The sequence below is a fragment of the Schistocerca nitens genome, chromosome 5 (genome assembly GCF_023898315.1).
Source record: "Schistocerca nitens isolate TAMUIC-IGC-003100 chromosome 5, iqSchNite1.1, whole genome shotgun sequence".
Classification (NCBI taxonomy): domain Eukaryota; kingdom Metazoa; phylum Arthropoda; class Insecta; order Orthoptera; family Acrididae; genus Schistocerca; species Schistocerca nitens.
This window is the reverse complement of record NC_064618.1, coordinates 269,959,888-269,985,607: the sequence shown is the minus strand read 5'-3', so window position 1 is coordinate 269,985,607 and position 25,720 is coordinate 269,959,888. Positions and strand designations below refer to the sequence as shown.

The following is a 25,720-nucleotide window of genomic DNA, read 5'->3' as shown; positions in this document are numbered from 1 at the left end:
GCGGGCTGCACGATGTTGGGGCGTGAGCGGAAGACGGCCTAACGGTGTGCGGGACCGTAGCCCAGCTTCATGGAGACGGTTGCGAATGGTCCTCGCCGATACCCCAGGAGCAACAGTGTCCCTAATTTGCTGGGAAGTGGCGGTGCGGTCCCCTACGGCACTGCGTAGGATCCTACGGTCTTGGCGTGCATCCGTGCGTCGCTGCGGTCCGGTACCAGGTCGACGGGCACGTGCACCTTCCGCCGACCACTGGCGACAACATCGATGTACTGTGGAGACCTCACGCCCCACGTGTTGAGCAATTCGGCGGTACGTCCACCCGGCCTCTCGCATGCCCACTATACGCCCTCGCTCAAAGTCCTTCAACTGCACATACGGTTCACGTCCACGCTGTCGCGGCATGCTACCAGTGTTAAAGACTGCGATGGAGCCCCGTATGCCACGGCAAACTGGCTGACACTGACGGCGGCGGTGCACAAATGCTGCGCAGCTAGCGCCATTCGACGGCCAACACCGCGGTTCCTGGTGTGTCCGCTGTGCCGTGCGTGTGATCATTGCTTGTACAGCCCTCTCGCAGTGTCCGGAGCAAGTATGGTGGGTCTGACACACCGGTGTCAATGTGTTCTTTTTTTCATTTCCAGGAGTGTATAAGCATGGCTGTAACGGACCGTGCAGCCACGTCTCGATCCCTGAGTCAACAGATGGGGACGTTTGCAAGACAACAACCATCTCCAACAACCATCTCCACGAGCAGTTCGACCACGTTTGCAGCAGCATGGACTATCAGCTCGGAGATCATGGCTGCGGTTACCCTTGACGTGGCATCACAGACAGCAGCGCCTGCGATGGTGTACTCAACGACGAACCTGGGTGCACGAATGGCAAAACGTCATTTATTATGATGAATCCACGTTCTGTTTACAGCATCATGATGGTCGCATCCGTGTTTGGCGACATCGCGGTGAACGCACATCGCAAGTGGGTATTCGTCATCGCCTTACTGGCGTATCACCCGACGTGATGCTATGGGGTGCCATTGGTTACACGTCTCGGTCACCTCTTGTCCGCACTGACGGCATTTTGAACAGTGGACGTTACATTTCAGATGTGTTACGACCCTTGGCTCTACCCTTCATTCGATCCCTGCGAAACCCTACATTTCAGCAGGATAATGCACGACCGCATGTTGCAGGTCCTGCACGGGCCTTTCTAGATACAGAAAATGTTCAAATGCTGCCATGGCCTGCACATTCTCCAGATCTCTCACCAATTGAAAACGTTATGGTCAATGGTGGCCGAGCAACTGGCTCGTCACAATACTCCAGTCACTACTCTTGATGAACTATGGTATAGTGTTGAAGCTGCATGGGCAGCTGTACCTGTACACGCCATCCAAGCTCTGTTTGACTAAATGCCCAGTCGTATCAAGGCCGTTATTACTGCTAGAGGTGGTTGTTCTGGGTTCTGATTTCTCAGGATCTATGCACTTAAATTGCGTGAAAATGTAATCACATGTCAGTTCTAGTATAATATATTTGTCCATTGAATACCCGTTTATCATCTGCATTTCTTCTTGGTGTAGCAATTTGAATGGTCAGTAGTGTATGACCGCTTCAGACCTTATAGCTTCATGAAGTTCCGGTAAATGGTGGCGCTATACGTAGCTTTCAAAGGAGCATCTATATTGGAGGTGCGTTCCAAGAAGAGGGCGGTCAATGTGTTTCTTTTGGCGGAAACCCAGAGCACTGTGAGACGCCCTGCTAAACCCGCAGGACAGGAAATGTAGTTTAAGTTGTGGGAAGGGGCCAAAATAAGTGGCTGTCAATTACAATTGAACGTACAACCTTTTATTTGATCAAACATTACACAAGGCAAGAAAATTTTTAAACTAACACAGCTTGAGTTTTGGAACTTAATTAGCGACTGAATGCTCCATACAATCTCATGTCTTAAGGACAAGACCACTTTAATTCAAAAACGGCTGAAAGCAAATAACCTAAAGCTCAACCAAAATCAGACATTTAAAAGGCAAAGCCTTATCTTAAAATCAGTTCCTTAATTAGGCTGAAAGCCCAGTGATCCTGACACTTTTAGAGCAAAGAACTTAAATTCAAAATGGGCTGAAGGTCCATCACGTAAGACTCAATAACATTAATTTTAAAATGCGAAAGGCTTTACGTAAAACAATTCTTAAATTAGGCTGAAGGCCCAAACTATCTGACACCTTGAGAGCAGAACAACTTTAGGCTTAATTCAAAATCGGCTAAAGGCCCCAAGTATCTGAGACTTTAAGAGCAAAACAACTTAAATTCAAAATCTGTTGAAGGCCCAACATTTAAGAGTCAATAACATTAATTTCAAAAATGCCAAAGGCTTTATGTAAAACAGTTCTTAAATTTGGATTAAGGCCCAAACCATCTGACAACTTCAGGGCAAAACAACCTTAATCAAAAAATCGGCTAGAGGCCATATACATGTACAAACAACAAGAACAGACAAGAAAAGGCAGTACATCCAAAGGCGCTCAGAAGTTCCGACGGTCGGCCTGGAATCACAACACTGACGTTCGCTTTGGTGAGACATGCAGTTGGCCCAACCATTGTCGATCCGACGACACCCCAACCGACAGATAGTCAACGCACCCACCGACAAGATAACCTCCACTTCACCCGACCAGCGCACAACAGGGAGTTCAATGGAACAACGTAGAAGGTATTGGCGCCCACAACCAAATATACACTGAGCTGTCAAACTACACACCCTGATGGACAGTGACAACACGATGAGGAAAATACACTACCTTCATTTACGTCAACGGCCAGGGCAGGTAACCGGAACGTTAACGGCCACAAGGCCTAAGATTTCGCTGATGCACTTCAATTGAAATAACCAAGTACAGTTAAACTCCACCGGAGGGTGGTTAAAATATGCCAACTTGAAAACACACATTGTTCCTCACGGGAATATCTCAACAGCCGAAAACGAACTCCAAACGACACAATGTGAACAGTTGTCACATGCTGGTAGATTAAGTCAAAACTCAACTTTCATGTCTAGGATCGGTGAGCCACGAACCTCGTAGCAATGGGAACAGCACCACACACACCCACACCGTACAGAGACCGCCAGCGGGCCCGGCCAACCAAACTACACGCCGCGGAGATTTCCTCACTGCTTGCCAACCGACCAACTGCCGGCCTGGAAATGGTGAAAGGTCCAAATATACGTCGGCCGATCACACGCCTAACCGAACGACCAACCAACGGTCTTCCCGTTCCAATCCCCCTCCGTCAGACAGTTCATGTGTATCGCCATCGGTCGGCGAACACTGGCTGTCGGCGCCTCACCGGCGCTCCGTCCCCAACTCACTGCTGCTGCGTCCCGACTGCACAGCTGGTCCGTCTCCAACTGACTGCCAGACATACGACGACCCAGAAATACTATCGGTCGCGCCAGAGATGGTACGACAGTGCACTTACTGATACGCGATGCTGCTGCCACTCAGGGGCAAGTAAGGCAGGAAGTCAGTTATGCCAGTAAATGAAATGAGAAAACAAGGTGGCAGCGCCGCAATAGAAGATGGAAAACAATAAATGGGACAAACGCGGGCCGTGCACGGCTCGCAATGCCTAAGTTCATAGGCATTGCAGAACGTCTGCAGAGACCTGGCAGTGAACGAAAGCATAGTGCGTCGTTGGACGAGGCATCCACCACCATCGTCGCAACAAGGTCGCACAAATGTGTCCCATCTCACTCGTGTCGGCCAGCTGCATACAGCTGTGACACCTGCAGTGTTGGAACGTGTGGACACTCTCATTCGAGATGATCGACGGATCACAATCAAACACCTCTCTGCACAACTGGATGCCGCTGTTGGTAGTGCTGACAAACTTGTTCACTATTTGGGGGACTCAAAAGTGTGTTCTTCCTTATCCACCGTACAGTCCGCATCTCGAACCTTCCGACTTAGATCGGTTCGGTCCAATAAAGAACGCACTTCGCGGGAACGTACGTGGATGATGGGAATCTTATTGATGTAGCAAGACGTTGGCTCCGACATCGACGAGTAGGAAGGTACAGGCGCTCTCAGTCAGGCGGCCTAGGGCCATCTCATTGAAGGAAAATTAAGTTGAGAAAAAGGGTTGTGTAGCCAAAAGAGTGGGGAACAGTATGTTGTACTGGAGTCCTGAATGAAACCAACCTGCTTTTAGAAAAAAAAAAGTGTTGATTTACGCCCATCGTAGGTTTAGTACGTCTTACCCAACGTCTAAAATTTCATAAACTGTACATAATATAGGAAATGCCTTATTACAGTCCGATTAGAGTTGTGTTCGGGGGAAACGCGGTGTTTGGTGTCCTGTTGTCGCAACATGTCGACTAGCCTCCTAACAGCAACCTTCAGGGCAAGTAGAATGCCATGGCTTGGCTGATAAACTTAAAAGATTTTATCAAATAATATCGCCGAGAAATCGAATGACCTATCTCAGATTATGAATCACGCTCGTGTGTTATTCTTTTTCGGCTCTAGAGATTTTTTGTAAAGCTATAACCAGAGTAGTTTTCACCTTGCACTCATTATCAGAAATCAGATTGCACTCATATATATTGCAAGAAGCGACTGGACACATACAAAATCAGACTTATTTTTACCTTGTCTCACGTGTTAAGGTGAAACAGGACTTCCTTACAAAACGCTGCTTCACTATTTCAAAATGTGCACACATCAGATCCGAGTCTGTCAGGTGGCTAAGAATTCTTAGTCACTACTTAAAAAAGAAGACAATTTGAACAGTAAATGTGGAGTGACATCTGGACATTGCCTGAAACCGGACGGTGTGGCCGAGCGGTTCTAGGCACTACAGTCTGGAACCGCGAGACCGCTACGGTCGCAGGTTCGAATCCTGCCTGGGGCGTGGATGTGTGTGATGTCCTTAGGTTAGTTAGGTTTAAGTCGTTCTAAGTTCTAGGGGACTGATGACCTCAGATGTTAAGTCCCATAGTGCTCAGAGCCATTTGAACCATTGCCTGAATCCCGGAAAACTACGTACAAGTACAAACAGCGAACTTCAACAGTGGTTGTGAGAGCATTCGCATCCTCACCGGTGTTACACCGAACGGGCGAGAGTATATCATGCAGCGTTCTCGCTCGTTACGTGGAAACAATTAGTCCTATGGAAAAAATGATGAGATACTGTTTGTAGAAAATTTAATGCATTTAAGTTTTGTACTGGAATGGGTTTCCGCTAGGGGCTGTACGTCGAGAAAAATTTATAAAAATAACTTTCAAACGTGTTATCTTAAATAACTAGAAAACGATAATGTACAGGGAAAACGTATCCCAGTAAAAATATAACTACATTAAATTTCCTACAAAAAGGCCCTTTTTTCTGCAGGACCAATAAATAGATCGCCCTGGGCGAGCGACAGAATATGAAAATGTTGCTTATGGTATTTGAAGACATCGTGGGTTGCTTAAAACCTAGTTAAAGGGGTAGCTGAATCACCTACAAATACGCGGTTCAGCTTTGGTCTTACATATGTAAACGGGTTAGTTGTTGAAGCAAGTAAATTTGTTCTCGATATGGAGCTAAGGATATGTTGGTAACCAAACTTAAAGTTTTATCCAACAGCTTGTGAGGATAATGTTTATACTGTGTTGCAGGATGCCCCTGGTCATCCGCAGCCCAAGGCAGGCAACCGCCACGGAGATGCGCGCTTTCATAGGTGAGTTACTGTTTCGTTCTTACTGCCTGGAGTCGTATCGATGACGGTACGTTTTGTTGCAGTACGTGGGAACATGGGAACGGATATTGTTACCGTAATCATTAGGATATATACATTATCTGAACATATGTAGTAGATTCGTGCCTTTTTGTGTGGATATCTGGATCATCTCTCTTTAGTATCCAATAGATATCGGTCAGCATAGCAGTAGTCAACCGCCATGTGTACCAACGTTCTATGATAGATATGTCCTGATCACTAAATGCACCATAGTTCTCTAGTAACACATCGAGGCGGAAGTAAAGGAAGTGTTTCTGCAGTCTGTGACCATATAAGCATGAAGAAGTTAGTCCATGAGGTCCTTGTTATTTTCAGCTCTCATGTTTGCCAAGAAGAGTGTTAGGAAAACAATGCCACGCATGCAGCAATAGAGGGGTTAGAATGAACTCAAAATCTAGGTCCCCCAATAGCTGGCTTGTCTGTGAACCAATTAATATCCCCTTCTTGATCTTCCCTATGCTAAGTTGTGAAAACGCCTTACACATATAGCGAAATGTTCCTTCATTCCTGTACACAGCCTTTACAAAATGCTGTCATGTATCCCAACGTAATGTGCGATTGTGGGAGAACAATTTTGCTCTGATTGACTAGAGATTCTTCAGTAATATATTTTGGCCCAGGCACCAGAGCAGTTAGTATTGGCCATTCTCTCTGTGTGTATTGGCCATTCTCTCTGTGAGTAGTGTTTTTCCTTTGCGTGAATGTCCCACTCACACAGGCAGCAGCAACGCCCTTGCAACCCCAACTGCATCGTAATGACTTCGAAATCTCCACATATCAGCCAATCATGCTTATTGCAGTTAACACAGTTTACAACGGATTGCAGCATGGTATAATTTTATTTAGCTAAGGTAGCATATGCGACTGAGATGAATGGCTTTTCATTACCACTGTGTAACAGTACCGACTGCGGTGTTATTTTTGAGCCACCTATAAAAAATTCCAACTGTCTGGTATGTAATGTGATGCTCATGTCTTCCAAAAGAACTGTCATTGTCACCGGAAATAACATACAATTTTTTTATCGCTCTTCTGAACACAAACACACGAACTATGTCAGTAAGACCTAGAATTTAGCTTTGCGCTATGGAAGATCGACATCCCTAGTCAGATCGATGAGTTTACACCATGCGATTTTGTGTGGTTCTCCAGATGAGAATGTTGGTGTCAATGAAGGGTCAGTGTCACTGGCTATTTGTGTCGGTTCAGCATCACAAAAAAAAGTGGCTCTGAGCACTATGGGACTTAACATCTGAGATCATCAGTCCCCTAGAACTTATAACTACTTAAACCTAACAAACCTAAGGACATCACACACATCCATGCCCGAGGGAGGATTCGAACCTGCGACCGTAGCGGTCGCGCGGTTCCAGACTGAAGCGCCTAGAACCGCTCGGCCACCACGGCCGGCTCAGCATCATCGCTATGACTGCTTGATGGTGGTAAAAGTGGGCAACAGGAACCAGCAATCCTTCGCCATGAGCCACAGGGCGAATGGCAGATGGGATTCCAGAATTGCTCTTCCTCTTCGTATTGATTCCTTTAGTCAAGGGAGGTACCATAGAAAAATTGCATTCCGATGCGTGACTTGTGGGTTCACGCCAAACAGCAGGCAGGCCAAACTTCGTGGAGAAGTTGTCACCATGCATCCAAGCATTCATCATAGACGGACACGAGGTATTACACATGTGTAGTATGATTTACTTTGGTCTGCAACTCAACATCCGAAATACAAGACTTCTCCTTATTTTTCTACCATAGTCAATTGTCACCTTATTGAACCACAAATTACGATCTCTACAAATATAACAAAAGTTATCAAGTTTGTTACTGCAGATGCGGGGCGTTTGTTTTTAAAGCGTACAAGCCCGCAGTAACATAAATATTCAGTTTAAGAGCTTCACCTGACTTACATTCTCTGCCAACAGCCACAACACTTGTTCCAGTATCACGTGAACTAACACAGCGGAATAGCAGTGATAAGCAACAATTTTAACATTGCGCCTGGTTTCTGTAGTCGACAACCCTCACATGATGGTGGACATATGAATTATGGTGTAAAGCAGTGTTGCGCAACTGTACGGGAAGCGTCCACTTTATTCACTTACGGCAAGGGATCTCTGTCACAGTGCCTTTGCATGTAGCCCCTACAATGTCCCATACGTGTGACTGTGATACGAAAACACTTTATTTACTTTTAACCCTAAGCTAGTAGACAATTTTAAGCTTGATATTCGTGTTTAGAGCAACCAAATCTATTAACAAGGGGAGGCCGCCAATTGTGAAATTCAGATTCGATTCATACTGCGCATAATAAAAGCTCATGGCCAGAGGTGTAATGTGGCAAAGCACCAAGATGCACTTCTCAGCCGTTGTCGAGAAAATCGACGGTTAAAAGAAACCGCTGCGGTGAAATACTCTCTACGATTAGTATTTATCTACAGCGTATTGGGCGCAGCGGTAAGCGCTCGGGTTCGTAATCCAAAGGTCGCGGGATCGAGTCTCGCCCCATGCAATTTTTTTTATTATATATATATATATATATATATATATATATATATATATATATATATATATATATAAACTATTAGTGAATTGCTTATGCATGTTGGTGAAGGCAGATCGCTCTCCAATTGTACCGCCTCCATTTTTCCGTTTGTTTAACAGGGTGTACCAAAGCTCTCACGTCCGCACCAATTTTCGACGATGTTGTAAGTTGCGCTAGGGACCGCATCTACCTTCTTTCGAAGTTAGCAGGCAACTACGCTGTTACATTTGAATTACAAAAAACAAATACTAAAACAAAAAAAATGCATGGCGCGAGATTCGATCCGGTGACCTTCGGATTAAGATCCCGAGCGCTTACCGCTGCGCCACGATGCTGTAGAAAATTATTAATCGTAGAGAGTATTTCACCGCAGCGGTTTCTTTTAACTGCGGCGGCTCGTTTCGGCTCATTCAACACCTGTCCTTCAAGTGTAACGAGCGAGTAACGGAGTTTATATTTCATACCTGCAACAGCAAATTTGTGTTCGTGGGGTCTCTATTCTAATTCGAATGTTTGACTTAGGCTATATGTATTCGTTTCGGAATATCGTTTCTACGTCTTCCGTTAACTATACGTGGTTAACATTATGAGGACAATTAATAACATTTATGAAATACAACTTTGTTTGCGGAAAACATCATGATGTTCGAAGTCGCCAGTTTTTCCACGACAAACGACTTTCGACAACTTATTATATGCATAGTTGTTGCAACAGATATATGTGTGTGTGTGTGTGTGTGTGTGTGTGTGTATGTATACACACATTTGAATTACAAAAAACAAATACTAAAACAAAAAAAATGCATGGCGCGAGATTCGATCCGGTGACCTTCGGATTAAGATCCCGAGCGCTTACCGCTGCGCCACGATGCTGTAGAAAATTATTAATCGTAGAGAGTATTTCACCGCAGCGGTTTCTTTTAACTGTCGATTTTCTCGACAATGGCTGAGAAGTGCGTCTTGGTGCTTTGCCACATTACACCTCTGGCCATGAGCATTTATTATGCGCAGTACGAATCGAATCTGAATTTCACAATTGGCGGCCTCCCCTTGTAAGTACTGGTATTTTGTATCTGTAAAAAATAAAAAAATGAAAATTTGAGGACCAATGAATTGATAAAGGCACTGGTATAGGTTTCGCTAAACGGACACGAGGCTCCCACACGTAACTTACTCTGATGGGCCAAAATTCTAAAATCAATTGCTTAATAGCTTCTTGGTCCACCATTGGAACGCAGTAAAGCAACTATTCGTCATGGTATGCATTTGACAAGACCTAGGTAAGTTTCCCGAGGTACGCGGAACCAGACGTCTACGCCTAAGTCACGCAGTTCCCGTAAATTACTGACTGGTGGTTTATAGCCTCTGGGCTGGCGTCCGATAGCATCCCCAACGTGTTCCGCCGCGTTAGGATGGGTCGATTTTGGTGGCCAAAAGAATCATGTTCCTTAATCTCTGAAGAACGATTATGGTTTTGTGATACGAACAGTTACCCCGCTGCAGGGTGCCATCGCCTTTGGAGAAGCCGTCAAGTATGAATAATGCAGTTCACCGTCATCGGGCATTCTATTACTGCCACAGGACCGATGGAAGCCGAGGTAAATATCCCCAGTACGCTAATACTGCCTTCATCGGCCTGCATTGGTGGTGCGTTGCATGTTTCTGGTACTGAATGCGACGGAACAGGACACGACCATGCAGTAGTAGTAGTAGTAGTTATGGTAGTAGTAGCTTTATTCATCCGTAGATCTCTTTTTACAAGGATATAGGACATGTCAAAGTATTTACAAGTTTAGACCAATTTATAATAAGCTAATTCGTATACACATATATTTACAGACTTCTAATTAGAGACAATCATTAGATTTTATTCCTGGTATTCAATACTTCTTTTAAAAATAACTTATTAAATAATGTAATGCCACACCGTTCACTTATGTCTCACTATCAGTCACTGCACACACTGTACACACATTGTTTCATAACACTTCACTCACTACACACACACACACACACACACACACACACACACACACACTGGTGACCTGTGGGCCATTTTCTGTACCGCAGCTTCCCATTTGCTATCTTGTAAAACAGAGTCAGCATCCCTCAATAATAAGTGAGATGTTGAGCTCCGAAAGAGGAAGAGGTGTTAGTGGTGTGCTATGCATAGCTTCAGTGTTTCTAGGAAAGAAAAAAGAAACATAAAGTGAGGGTGTTACGTGGAATGTTGGATCTTTTATAATCATTATTATTATTATTTATTTATTTTTTATCGGACCCCTACTGTGTTTTATCTAAGTAATCCTTCAATGTATAAGATGTATTGCGTAACTGGTAATTTTTACTGCCTTTTTAAATAAGTGTATTTTTGCAATATCTTTAATCTCTTTTGGTAACTTATTGTACAGTTTTATTCCTTGGTAGAAAATGTTATTTTGAGTTTTATGTTTATTTTTTTCTTGATATATGTAAGTTGACTCTATCTCTTGTTGCATGATCATGGACAGAGCTGTTTGTGCAGTAATTACCAATGTTATTTTTGATGTGTACAACTGACTGGTAATTGTATTCACATGGAGCAGTTAAAATCCTCAGTTTTTAGAACAGATCTTTACAATGAGCTCGACTAGTATTTTTTGTTTTTATTCTTATGGCTCTTTCCTGGAGTTTGAAAATTGTGTTCATATTTTGTGCATTTGTTCCCCAAAAAATAATGCCATCGCTAAGAATTGAGTGTACCTATGATTAATACGTAACTAAAACACAATGCATGTTACACACTGATGATAGGAAAGTAAGGGCATAACTTGCTGATGACATTTTGTTTGCACGTACCTTTGAGTGTTCACACCACTTCAACTGAGAATCAATATTCATTCCTAGAAATTTAGCATTTGTTACACAGTCTATAGAGATGCCATCTACATTTAATTTAACATTGTCATTTTTCCTCTTCAAACTGCAGTTCATGGCATTAGTTTTCTTTATGTTCAGTGTCACATTATTTCTTATTGACCAATCGTAAACTTCCTTGAGAGTTTCATTTGCTTTCTCGTCAAGGAGACCGTAGCGGTCGTGCGGTTCCAGACTGTAGCGCCTTTAACCGCTCGGCCACTCCGGCCGGCCCCCCTGTACAAGAATATACATAATGGACGTACGAGTACAGGTTGTGGAAACATGGCTGACGACGTATGGAAGTTTAGGTCTGGCCGTGTGTTGTGTTTCGATAGCCAAATGGTAGGTGACCATTCGCGATAAGCGCGAAATCCCGGTTCGAGTCCAGGTGCGGCACAAATTTTTACTGTCGTCATTCCATTATACAAGCTCATGGTTGTCCATATTCGCAACTGTGAGCATATTTCGTGCATTTCATAACGGCTGTAGTCTCCCCAGTGCCCGTTCCTTCGGACATGCATGCATAGCCGAAGGAACATTCTATCGTAATTCGGAATAATACAGGCACTGCAAGTCATATTTATCCACCGACACCGGGAGAGCATGTCACCCCTATACAGGAATACAGGTAATGGATGTACGAGTGCAAGTTGTAGGTAGATGGTTGACGACATATGGAAGTTTGGGTATCGCCGTGAGTCGTGCTTAGATAGCCAAATGGTAAGGCTACACCTCACTAGAGCTGGGAGTCCCTGTTCGGCACAAATTTTCATTGTCGTCATTCCATTATACAGCTGATGGTTGCCCATATTCGCAACTGTGAATACATTTCGTTACTCTTAGCATGTGAACGGCAGACCAGTTTCGCCGTTTCGAGACGCTCGTTCAGAGGATCCATACAGTAACAATCTGCCTTTTTGCGAGTATTGCTAAAGACAGTAAATTTCCCCATCCTCAATAGGTGTGCCTCCTCTTGCACACTTCCCTTATCGCGCCACCTGCCGGCAGCAACACAAGGCTGCATTCAGTCTCGCGGTAATCAGTAGTCACAGTAGTCACGATGTTCCGAGCCATCTACCGCACTTGTGTGACGCACATGGTATCTTCTACTCCACAGCCCAAGCTGCTCTTTAACAGTTGAAACATTTGGAAACAGCACATGTTTCAATTTAGAAACTTTCGTGCGTTTACAATACCCAGGGAAAGAGTTACATTCACAACTAATGCAAATGGTAAATAGCTAGCGATGTCTTCTCATAAAGACTGACGAACATCAGTCAGGAATTATCGCTATGAGGATATCATAATCATCTTACGGCCGTGATAACACATACATAAATATATATACATGGCACATTAGGTATGTCGGTGTTGTGTACCTCGCCATGTCCACCACCGGAGTGGGGACTTACAGGGCGAAACACCATGATAAACTTATGTATAAAGAAAGGAAGAAAAAACATATATGAAAGACAAAGAAAGACAAAGAAGAATAAAGACGGTATTGCTCCTGCTGATAGGCCCCAGGAGTCAGGGCAGAAGAATAACCAGCATCCTAGCCGATGCCGACTGGTGGCATCAGCCTTTGCGCCGTCATCCGCTCGTAGATACGGTAACTGGTGCAGCAGCTCTGCAGTACTCTGGTGCTGAGTACCGCCAGTTCTCGAGGTCGGAAGCCTAACTCGAAAAGGTCCCTCGCCGACGCTGGAGACCATGTGCCCCTCCAATTCAACGTTGCGGTGGACACAGTCACCTCCTCGACGTCACGGTGCAGGTTGGAGATGGCACGCCGGATGGATGGCGTGTCGTAATAGGCCGCCTTCTGGGAGTGACACCAGTCGAGTCGAAGATGGTCTCCGACTACCTCGGCGTCGATCACGCGGGCGATGCCGTCTTTAACCGCCACCACGTCAGGCTTGCGGATTCCCTCAGGTGTACGGAGGTGGGGCTCCACTGAGACATTGAAGCCCCTCTGCACGAGTCCACGAGCGACATACCGCACGATTGCGTCATGTCGTTTGACTCGGGATCCGTGCGTCCTGAAGAAAGTCTGTAGTACATGGTTGGCGGTCTCCACGGCCTGGCAGCGCATGCGACATCTGGTGTCCGCCTCCCGCCCCCGACTGCGCCGTGCCCTCGTCGGGAAGGCGTTGATGCGAGCGCGGAGAGTGTCGATGTAGTCACGCCCAGATAGCAGTCGACTGGTGTTGGCGACCCATTGATGCTGCCCTTTGACTGCGGTGGAAGATGAAAGCACCGTACCGTCGATGGCGATATGCAGGCGCGCAGCCCACATTTCTCCAACCTGCGTTGACGACTTGAGGAGGGTGCCCTCCCACGTAAGGTGCCGCACCAGCACCTCAATCTCACGCTGCACCTCGTCCAGGCCTGCACCGTCGAAGGCTGGCCCTATCTTCTTTAGGGCCAGGAGACGGGACCGACGAAGGGTTGGCCCCATCCAACGGCACGATGGGGTGCCGAGGACCCCTGGGCAACAGGAGCGTGGAAGTAGCCCAGGGGAGTGTCCGCCGGAAGGCGGAACCATCTCCTGACGGCGGCCCTGATGGTGACGTCCGCTGATTCCAGGGCACCCACTCGGGCGCGGCTGAGGGCCAGCCCATGATACAGTCCAGGGAGAAGTACGTTGGTGAGTGCGTGGAGGCGCTGTTGCGGCTTCAGCGGAGCTCGGGAGATGACGTCGAGTTGCTCCCCCAGGTGGCGTCGGGGGTTGAAGACGCAGCGACCGGAGGTGGAAAATTGCAGCCCCAGGTACCGGAAGGTTTCACCCACACGCAGGGCGGGCACGGCGGTGTTGCCTGCCTTGAAGGTGACGTCGCCGTCCACCTTCACCTTCTTTTCGCGTCCAGACGCGACCAAGGCGAGGGCGAAACACTTCCGGGCCTTGATCTGCAGCCCCAGGAGTGCGAGGGCTGCGACGGCTGCATCAATGAGGGACTGTAAATCCCTCGGGGTCGACGCGAACAGCAGGACGTCATCTGCAAAGGCCTCAGCGTTGACTCTGCGGCCAAGTATCCGAGCTCCGATGTGGGAGGGAAGTTGACCTAAGACATAGTCCACCGCAAAGTTGAAAACGAGGGGGGGAGAGAGGATCACCCTGACGGACGCCCCGTGACGGCTGCACAGACACGCCCACGCCGGCGCCGCCCGCTATCACTGTCGTGCTGCCCTCGTAGCACCGCTCGACGTATTCAATAAAGCAATCCGGCAGGCCATGAGCCCTCAGTACTGGGCGAAGGGCAGCATGATCCACCGAATCAAATGCTTTAGAAACGTCGATCGACGCCACAAAGACAGAGCGGCAGGAGCGGACTGCTTCGGTGAGAGCAGTGTCCAGGATGAAGGTGTTCTCCAACATCCCATCCCGGGGGATCAGGCGCGACGGGAGAACCTTGTGGAAGGTCCGCGCCAGATCGTAATGGGGCGAAAGTCAGCGGGGGATGTTGGTGCAGCCGTTTTGGGGAGAAGGGACATGCGCGCGCGAAGCAGACGCTCGGGAAGGGCACGGGCCAGAAGGAAGAGATTCATAAGCTTGACGAGGACTTGATGCGGCAGGCGCCGCAGCTCAGCAGGAGTAAGGCCGTCCGGACCGGTCGCTGATCCCCTGGGCGGCAAGACAGCCGCGACCTCCTCATGTGTGACCGGCCCCCACAGGCACTCAAGAGCGACAGGCTCCGAGTGCGGCAGGAGGCGGTCACGGATGAAGCCCGCGGTGGAGATGGGCGTCTTCGTGAAGAGGTCCGCCCAGAAGTCCAGCAGACCGGGGATGTCGGGTGGCGGCTGCAACAGGGTGCCATCCAAGAGGCCACGCACGCAACGCGCACGCGACCGTCGGAAGGCATCCTGCGTCTTCGCGTACTCCCATTGGCGCCGTTTGCGCCTGTGCTGCGGCGGAGCCGCAGGCGGCCGCTTCGGTGGTTGGCGCGGCCTCTGCGCCCTCGTGCTCGTCCTCTCTCCCCTCCAGACCCGACCGACGCAAGGGCATCCTGGAGCATGCCCAAGATGACTTCGGGCGGCGTACCCGGCCCCAGACCGATGACTCGGCCAAGGGCAGAGAAACGCTGAGCGGAAGCGGGCAGCCCCGCTAGATGCTCCCAGATGGCGGCGTCAGCCGACCCCTCCGGCGGCGGCCCGGTGGTGTCGGCCGAGAAGTCCTCGGCTGCGTCATCGGGTAGCACAGCGCCGTCGCCCGCGTCAGGCAGCGGCCTCCCCGCTCCCCGGCGGGACGCCGGCTCTTCCCCCCGACCGATCTCAAGCGCTTCCATAAACTCGCGGACAAGATGCTTGTGGGCAGCCTTCCGCCGCTGGCACTTGATTGCCTCAAGCGTTCGGTCGGGGAACATCCTAGTCAGTTCTGGATTGACAAAGAAGAACCGTGCGTCCCTCTCAAGAAACAGTTCGGCCTCTGCTTTGGCGAGCGACAGGACCTCTTCTTCTGTCCACCTCGCGCGATGTCTCTCCGTCACGATCTCCTCGTTGGCGGCCGCTGGGTGTTGGCGGTGGCGGTGGACCCCGAGACCGTTCTTGGTTGTAAAGCTGCGGTGGCACTCACTGCAGGCGTAAATTGCTGCACTCGTTACCACATCTGCGGCACGGCCGGTTGGCCGGATAGGTGCTGGGGAAGCTGGGGTGGCGCCTTCAGCGGAAGGGCCACCACTTGTACTTTCTTGAGTGCTGCCCCCAACTGAAAAGGGATAATGCGAGAGGGGGCTGGTTCAAAATGGTTCAAATGGCTCTGAGCACTATGCGACTTAACTTCTGAGGTCATCAGTCGCCTAGAACATAGAACTAATTAAACGTAACTAACCTAAGGACATCACACACATCCATGCCCGAGGCAGGATTCGAACCTGCGACCGCAGCGGTCACGCGGTTCCAGACTGAAGCGAGGGGGCTGGTAACCCCCCTAAGCCCCTGGTGCGGTCTTCCACTCTGCGAAATCAGCGGGCCCACGTGAAGGGGAGAAGACCGCAGGAGAGGAGAGGCTAAGAGGGCTAGGCCCATGCATTGCGCATCACTCTCCCTATAGCTACAACCCAAAGAAGGCACCTCGCAGCAGCAGCACGACTCCAGCAGAACCGCGCTACGGAAAGCAGAGTTCGGATGCAGCCACACCGCCGCCACTTGGCCACCTTAAGAGAGTCATAGTTACTCCCGCCATGCAGGTGCTCCTCTTTACCTTTAGTGACTGATAAATAATCGCGTAGCGAATCGACAGAGGATCTGTATATTTACGCGCAAGAAGATCCAGTCACATTTCAGATTTTTTACGAACTACTCATCTGCGAGTAATAACACTTCGTAGTGACGTGATCTCTCTTTATAAAATTGCCTCTGCTACCTACATCCTGTTAGATCTGAAACCGTTATTGAGAGGTCAGTTATTTACAGGGTATATTGCCAAGTAACAGCGAAAACTGACAGGGGAATAAGCGTACAACAATATAAACAAAAAGGTTCAGTATCACAACTCCACAAACGGGCGTTTGGGAGAAAATAGTGAATGTATGATACCAAATATAATTGAAATATAAAATTTTCGGTAAAGTCTCCATGTATCTCGACTCAAATTTCACCCATGGCATACCTGATCAAGAAATAAAATACCTCTGCAGCATATGTTACAGTTTAATGTATTCTCGTACCTATTAAAGGAGTTGTTCCATATGCCATGCTAGAAATTGTATATAATGCTACACGGTTCTGCAGAAAGAATGACCTAATTTGAAAATTCCACATTTGCTGATAGAAACATACTACAAACATGTGATGAGCTGAACAGTCTTGAAGTTTTTGCTGTGCTATTACAAAGGCTTTATGTCACCACCAGCAACAGCATGAACAACATCTAGACGACAGCTAAATTCGTCATACGTTTTACACAACGTATCTGCTTTTTCAGAAGTCATGATGGCTGTTATTCTTTTGTTCACTTCTTCTATCCACGAGGTAAATGGGAGGTGAACGCACTTTCCCACACATATCCCCAAAAGAAAAAGTCGGATAGGGTCATGTCTGGCGGTCTCGGAGGCCAAGAATGCAGGGAACCATCTCGGGGTCCCGTCCGCCCTATCCCGTTGAGACAGAGAGTCATGGAGAAATTAACGTACGTTTCTGTGCCGGTGTCGTGTAACTCCATCCTGTTGGAAAATGAAGTCATCGGAGTCGTCATGAAGTTGTCGAAATGGCCAATTCTGCAGCATTTGAAGAGATCTGCCGGCCAGTGTGGCCGTGCGGTTCTAGGCGCTTCAGTCTGGAACCGCGTGACCGCTACGGTCGCAGGTTCGAATCCTGCCTCGGGCATGGATGTGTGTGATGTCCTTAGGTTAGTTAGGTTTAAGTAGTTCTAAGTTCTAGGGGACTGATGACCACAGATGTTAAGTCCCATAGTGCTCAGAGCCATTTGAACCATTTGAAGAGATCTCATTCCAGTCACTGTGTTCGGTTTTACACGAGAAACAGCATAAAAAACGTTCACTTTAGGTGAGTCTCTTTCGCGCTCAATAATGCCATGAGGGCTCTGGAATCCCCACACGCGCAAGTTACCGCTAAAATGAAGTGTTGCTTTGTCACTGGAAATTAACCACGGTAGAAATGTAAAAAGACGTTGATAGTGCTGCTGCTGGCGGACACATACAACATTTGCCAAAAATTTTAAGATTTACAGAGTATTTTGCAATGTTACCCATGTTTGTAGGTTGTTTCAATAAATGTGAAGTTTTGAAATGAGGTCATTATTTTAAAACACTCTGTACACTCACATTACAGTGAATCACGAATTCTTTCATACACTGATCATCTCGTGACTCATAACAAGACCGTACAGCTTACTGATCCAATACTTCAACCACAAGTGTGAATGCGCACTCTTCAACTTTGAGGTGACACTAGGCCTATTCATCTTGAAGCAATCGGTACGATAGATGTCGTCTTATGTTAGCAATTAAAATCTGTCCATTCCGCAACATTTTTGCACTGTAATCCCTTGATAAGCAGTGGGGCTCTTAACCAGACATTTAGTATTATCTCTTGCGAAATAATATTTACTGGAATGCTTTTGCTCCTACTACCGCATACTTTCATCTATGTCCGTCTCGCTGTTAACTACGTCTGTCGTGAACACTAACGATTAGAGTTGCGCTGTATCAAATCGAATTAACAAAAGTTAGTTGGTAACATAACTTCTGCCCTCTTATGTAACCAAAGCAATTGCTTTAGATGCAACTACAATTTACATACAAAACCATAAACATTCGATGTATTTATTGTTGTTATTTTGTAATCAATAGAACGTTCCTGTTACTAGCGATAAGTGAGAAAGTTGTTTAGAACTAGCTGAAACAAATATTGTATAAGCTCGACAAAGCAGTGAAGCGATGTTTCATATGTTTGTGTATGGAGATTTTTTTTTTAACTTTACTTTTTTTGTTGAAGAATTTACGTTTCCTAGCGCTGTATGATAAATCTGTACTTCTTTTATTTTTACTACAGCCTTCATCTGTTTCAGGTAACAAATCAACACTTTGCGAATAAAACCGGAATTTTACACCGCCAGTTTCAATTTTGCTATACATACTGTTTATTTTTAAGTATCAGATCGGGAGATAACTATGTAGAACAGAAATGTTCTATAGGTTACGCGCGATTTTATACATACTCACAAAGGTTCTAGATGATCACCGATTCCGGTTTCTGGGGGAATCTTGTAACACACTGATCGCATTTGTAGACAAGGAGATTGAAATGAGCTAACGCCCGATAGGTATGCAAGACACCTAACGTGCAGGTGACGCGGTTACGATCTTAACCGACAATGACTAGTAGGAAAACGACGATAGTTTACGCTTACTTTTGATTGTCTGTAGCAGCCTATGGTAGTTTTACAACTCTGAACTTATCAGGTCTTCATGTTACCAGGAAAACTACACAGGCAGTTCAGTTTGCTATACCATTTTCAGCAGCATATTCGACTGTCCATAAGCACGCGTTTTGTTCACCTGGTGACGATGTATTGGAGATACTTATCCGATCTCTTCCTCGCCAGCATCCCACTGATTCTCGGACGTGGCCTGTTTTTTGTAGGTTATTACCCTTGTATGTGCTCAGGTATACACTCGTCCCCACACCACGAGCCACCAGGAGCAATTTATCCGGCGAGCAAACAAATCACAGTTAATGGCCGTTCGCCGGTAAAACAACGCGCAGCTGTGGTTGGGCAGGACAAATATGAAGGGCCCGGCGTCAGGCGGTCGGTGGCCGGACTGCTGAGGATAGCCTTGTTTGCCCTGTGCGGGTGTTTACCGGCGCGCTGCGGCGCGTCGCCGCTGTTTGACGAGCGACCCGCCGTCCCTCCAGGCGAAGGCGAGTCCGAAGGCAGCGGCCGGCAGCCGGTGGATTGGCGCAAGACAAGCCGCCGCGCCGCAGTGTACACCTTGGCTTGCCGAGACGCTTCGGCGGCGACGGCGCTGAAAGCCCCCGGTGCACTGGGAATTAGGGGAGAAGTGCGTCGCTCCTTCGGCGTTGTGCAATGCGAGTTCCACATCCATTCCAGTGCACTAGAATCGAGGCACTGGAATCCAGTGCACTGGAATCGAGGCTCTGCTCGCCAGCTCACCACGAAGAATTTGTACATTATTTCATCCTGTTTTGGACGCAATTAAACCAGTCTCGTCCGCACAGTGGTCACTTTCAGAGCCCATAAAAATAAAGAAAACACAAGACTGCAACTAAATCAGTCAAGTCTCAAACAACAATACACCTGCAGCTCAGCCATTGCCACGTTTTATTGTGTTTCGTTTTCGTACCTGTTTCGTAAATTCTCCCCTTATACAGAACCCCTACCTTTTTTGGATTTTTAATATATTTTTTTAGTTTTACGGTTATAAGCACATTGATAATATAAGCTTTATGTTTTCGGTACCTCACCTGCTATCTACAAGCTGCTACCTGCTCATTTGTTTCCTGTTGGTTCTCTTTTTCAGTTTTTAGTAAGTTTTAGTTTCCTTTTAAAGAGTAGTATGGTCATGTAACCTGGACACATACGGGGTAGTTCAGCTTTCCCTACCTATGGGTTTTAGACAACCCGCCATGAAAAGCACGTAGGAAGTTTTTCATATTCACTCGCTCACAACGCACGACATTTGTGGTCATCAGTCCCCTAGAACTTAGAACTACTTAAACCTAACTAACATAAGGACATCACACACATCCATGCCCGAGGCAGGATTCGAACCTGCGACCGTAGCGGTCACGCGGTTCCAGACTGAAGCGCATAGAACCGCACGGCCACACCGGCCGGCCTACGCACAAATTATTAGTCCTATAGAGAAAATGAGCAGGACCTTTGTATAGGAAATGTAATGTGGTTAAATTTTATGCTGGGATACGTATTCCCCGGAGGCTAAAATTTTCGATTTATTCAAGAAAACTGTGTTTGAGGGTCACTCATTTATTCAACGAAAACGTGTTTGAAGGTCACTCATACATTTTTTCTTGAGTAATTCGAAAACTACTGCCTGTAGCGAAAAAATATCCCGGCAAAAAATTTAACTAAACTAAGTTTCCTAAGAAAAGGTTCTGTTCATTTTTTTCTGTAGCATTAATAGTTTTCACGTTGCAGGCTAAGAAAATCTGGCATTTGGTATTTGAAGGCGGTGCAGGTTGCCTAAAACCCTTAGAGAGGTTTTGTTCAATCACCCTGAAAGGTGCTTATCTACGCTACTTCTTAATGAATAATTTTCGCCGACCGGGTGGCCGAGCGGTTCTAGGTGCTACAGACTGGTACCGCGCGACCGCTACGGTTGCAGGTTCGAATCCTGCCTCGGGCATGGATGTGTGTGATGGCCTTAGGTTAGTGAGGTTTAAGTAGTTCTAAGTTCTGGGGGCTGATGACCTTAGAAGTTAAGTCTCATAGTGGTCAGAACCATTTGAACCATTTTGAATAATTTTCGCGTACCTTGAATACTGCAGAGCTATTATTTACGCTGTCTGGCAAAATAGAGTGAAGCACCAAGAAGGTGGGGTCACATTTCAATGTAACTTTGTACATGAACACACCATCGGTGGGTATACAAATGATTAGAGATGGAATTCTCTGTGACAGGTAGAACAGCTACTGGTGGGCATCGGTGTTATTTGTGTTTAGTGTTGTTATCAAGCCTGGTAGAGTACATAAGAGACGTGAAGCGCATCAGATGTTGAGTGATCACTGTGAAGGACACGGAACTGCCACGTACTTCCGTGAAATAGAGTTATAACCATCTGACAGATTCTGAAAGGAACGTCACTGTGGACCTCTACTTGGCCGGCTGGTCGAACGAAACGTACAGTATCCAGAACGTTCAGATGTTGGACTGCATAGGAACTTGAGAGAAGGCAGAGCCGTCGTCCAGCTCCGGTCAACCGAGCCTGACCACCACAAGGAAGGATCGCCGTTATGTGTACCAAGCACACTTTAACCCCTTCATATCTGAGCGTGTCATCCGAGAAAGAGTAGTGGATTTCTTGCAAAATTCTGTGCCATCCCTCATACGTGGTAATTACTGGAACTAAAGAAAACTTGGAAAGGAGGACCCACCAATATAACTTTATTTTCAAACAAAATGTTTATTTAACAATATATAAACAGATAATCGAAGCATTTAACCATACAATTTTCTTTAACAAAATGAACAAATTTGCAAAATTCTTTTGGCTTAAATCTTAACTTGAATATGCGTTTAATCTTGGCAAAAGAAATCTGAAGTGCTGTAATGCAAAACAGCAAACAATATGACAATGATTACAAGACGGTCGGACCTGCAGCCCGCCCGTTATCTGGTTTAACAGAGGTGTTTACTACCGGGCTGCCCTTTTGCAACACATGAAACTATACAAGCACCATTGATGACAAGAATGATTCAATTACTCAAAACAGATGACCTAACATTTAATTTGAAAGTTGTATGTCGAAAGGTTCGGGGTTAAGATGCGCACCTGTGCTTAAAGGTTAAACAGATTAGCAAACAATATGACTATGATAAGGCTCACTTCAATGCAACCAACCTCTCAATTTCAATCGGCAACCAAGGTGCGACTGGATCCCAACCGTCCCCTCTGACAATTTTATTTTGACTAAAGCCTTGGTGATATTTTCAAAGTCAAACTGGCTGTCACTTATTAAGACCACTCTGAAGGAACGTCTTAAAACATTACTTGTGAACACTTTTTACAAGAGAACTCACTCAGCGGAACCACAAGATCCAGCTAAAATACACCAATAATGACCAGGTCTTTCAAACACATAAACGAACAGCTTACTACAACAGGTTGTTCAGATTATAACTAATGACTGAGAAATGCAATTACAATAAAGTAATTGAACTGGTCAACAGCTAAATCCAACCACAAGGCCTCTCTTTTGTTTAAAGGCATCTGAGACCTGGAACTTAGGGAAAGGCAGGATTCGGTGTGGACAGGGCCGTAATCAGTTACCGTTTGTTGCTCTGTTTTTTTTTTTTTTTTTAAGTCACGTACACTTCATTTGGAAACAATTGCAAATGAAGTTGACAATAAGGAACAGTTATCCAATTCAACTGTTAAGCCACAATGTCAAATTAAAAAAAAATTCTTAAGCAAGTTGCCCTCAAGGCTGAAGGCCTTATTGACCAGAAATTCAAATTATTGGTCGACTGAAGGCCTCAATAGTAATAACTCAAATAAAAAAAAAAAAAAAAGGAAAACAACTTGATGGCTGAAGGCCTGGATAGCAAATTCTTAACTTCTCCAGGGGATAATGAAATATTTTAAAAAAGAGAAAATCATCAATATTTCACAATTAAGACACAATATCTAAATAAAAATTCTATCAAGACGAATTGCATTCACAGCTGAAGGCCTTATTGGCAAGATACTCAAATTATTGGTCGGTTGAAGGCCCCAATAGTAACAACACAAAGAAACAGTTGGGCTGCTGAAAGCCTGAATAGCGAATTTTTGAGAAGCAATTAAACTTCTTCAAAAGATATTTAAAGAAAAATCATCAGCATTTCAGTGTTAAGATATTTTATCTAATTAAAACTTCTTAAGACAAGTTACACTCATGACTGAAGGCCTTATTAACAAGAAATTCAAACTCTTTGTCGGCTGAAGGCCCAAACAGTAATAATTCAAAATTAATTAAAAAAAAACAATGATCACAATCTGACCAGGCTCCAGGGATCGACCTGGGGAAGTCCCTCAACTTCGTAAACGATGAGACAGGCAGCCAAGAGTTGTATTCGCTTAACTGGATGGCAACTCAAACTAGTGACAGTTTAAACGCAGACCAACACTCTTGCAAAATCTACCTAACGTCTCATAACCAATACAACGATGGAATAACCCAGGCAAGGCGGGACTGGCGGACAGCACTAAGTCTTCGGAATCCGGTGTTTAGAACATCCAGAAGCAGAATGAACCACTATGATCAAAGTAGTCCAAAAGAAACAAAATATGCGACCCACAATCAAGGAGGCTGTAGAACTACATGCCTTACCGGACCTCAGCGGCAAGGCGAGGAAAGGTACACTGCCGCGAAAATACGCTAACCTCCAGGGCAGGTAACTGAGGTGTTAGCGGCCACTAGGCAGAAAAATACTACTGGTTGAACTTCACCAATAACTACAGAAGTAATTCAATGATTAATAATAAGAAGTGGAGGGCTGATAATTAATTTCGCCTACTCCAAACACTCTACTCGTTGCTCTTCGTCTCAGCGAGCCTGCGAGCAGCAACGTGCGAACGAAAGGAGTGATCTCAAAATAGTGGAAATTTCAGCTCTGGGTTAAAGTTCACTCAACTCAAACGTCCTGGGTCCGGTGGGCAACGAGGTTGTCGCCCTCGCAACTGCAGCCCCTCGATCCGGCAGTATTTGCGTGCCGCCATCGGTCCCGGCATGTCCTCGCACTGCCAGACCTCACTGCAGCTCCGTCCCCAATAAACTCCTCGACACACTCCAACCCGGAAAACACCTGATGTTCCTCCAAAGATAGTACCACCATACTAGATACGGATAACTGCTGCTGCTGCCACGTGTGCACAGACAATGTTAGCAAACGTAGCGGTGCCAGTAAACAGAAGAAGAAAAGGAGACGCCATTATCCCTATTACACGATGCCAACCTACCAATGGCGCCAACGCGAGCCGCAACACGGATTACTATCCTGTGCCTTAGTAAAATTGTTCCGGCTGTATGTAATACCAGGAGCTGATTAATTAGAACAAAACGATAGAATACAAACCAAAAAAGAAAGGCCATATAACAGCGGGACAAATTTTCAAACGACAACTTATGTCATAGTACAATACTACAGCCTATACAGGGTGAGTCACCTAACGTTACCGCTGGATATATTTCGTAAACCACATCAAATACTGACGAATCGATTCCACAGACCGAACGTGAGGAGAGGGGCTAGTGTAACTGGTTAATACAAACCATAAAAAAATGCACGGAAGTATGTTTCTTAACACAAACCTACGTTTTTTTAAATAGAACCCCGTTAGTTTTGTTAGCACACCTGAACATATAAACAAGTACGTAATCAGTGCCGCTTGTTGCATTGTAAAATTTTAATTACATCCGGAGATATTGTAACCTAAAGTTGACGCTTGAGTACCACTCCGCCGCTGTTCGATAGTGTGTATCGGAGAGCACCGAATTACGTAGGGATCCAAAGGGAACGGTGATGGACCTTAGGTACAGAAGAGACTGGAACAGCACATTACGTCGACATGCTAACACCTTTTTATTGGTCTTCTTCACTGACGCACATGTACATTACCATGAGGGGTGAGGTACACGTGCACACGTGGTTTCCGTCTTCAATTACGGAGTGGAATAGAGTGTGCCAGACATGTCAGGCCAATACATGTTCAATGTGGTGGCCATCATTTGCTGCACACAATTGCAATCTCTGGCGTAATGAATGTCGTACACGCCGCAGTACATCTGGTGTAATGTCGCCGCAGGCTGCCACAATACGTTGTTTCATATCCTCTGGGGTTGTAGGCACATCACGGTACACATTCTCCTTTAACGTACCCCACAGAAAGAAGTCCAGAGGTGTAAGATCAGGAGAACGGGGTGGCCAATTTATGGGTCCTCCACGTCCTATGAAACGCCCGTCGAACGTGTACCTCACCCCTCATGGTAATGTACATGTGCGTCAGTGAAAAAGACCAATAAAAAGGTGTTAGCATGTGGACGTAATGTGCTGTTGCTGTCTCTTCTGTACCTAAGGTCCATCACCGTTCCCTTTGGATCCCTACGTAATTCGGTGCTCTCCGATACACACGATCGAACAGCGGAGGAGTGGTACTTAAGCGTCAACTTTAGGTTACAATATCTCCGGATGTAATTATCATTTTACAATGCAACAAACGGCACTGATTACGTATTTGTTTATATGTTCAGATGTGCTAACAAAACTAACGGGGTTCCATTTAAAAAAA

The 25,720-nt window shown here is 46.2% G+C and overlaps 1 protein-coding gene across 1 annotated transcript in view; it reads left to right on the top strand.

Moving 5' to 3' along the window:
- LOC126260374 (atrophin-1-like) overlaps positions 1 to 25,720 on the top strand; it is a 405,613-nt gene that overhangs the window by 300,038 nt on the left and 79,855 nt on the right. Inside the window, exon 2 of the mRNA XM_049957703.1 lies at positions 5,663 to 5,724. The gene's annotated coding sequence lies outside the window, so the exon portion shown is untranslated. The remainder of the gene's footprint in view (positions 1 to 5,662; positions 5,725 to 25,720) is intronic.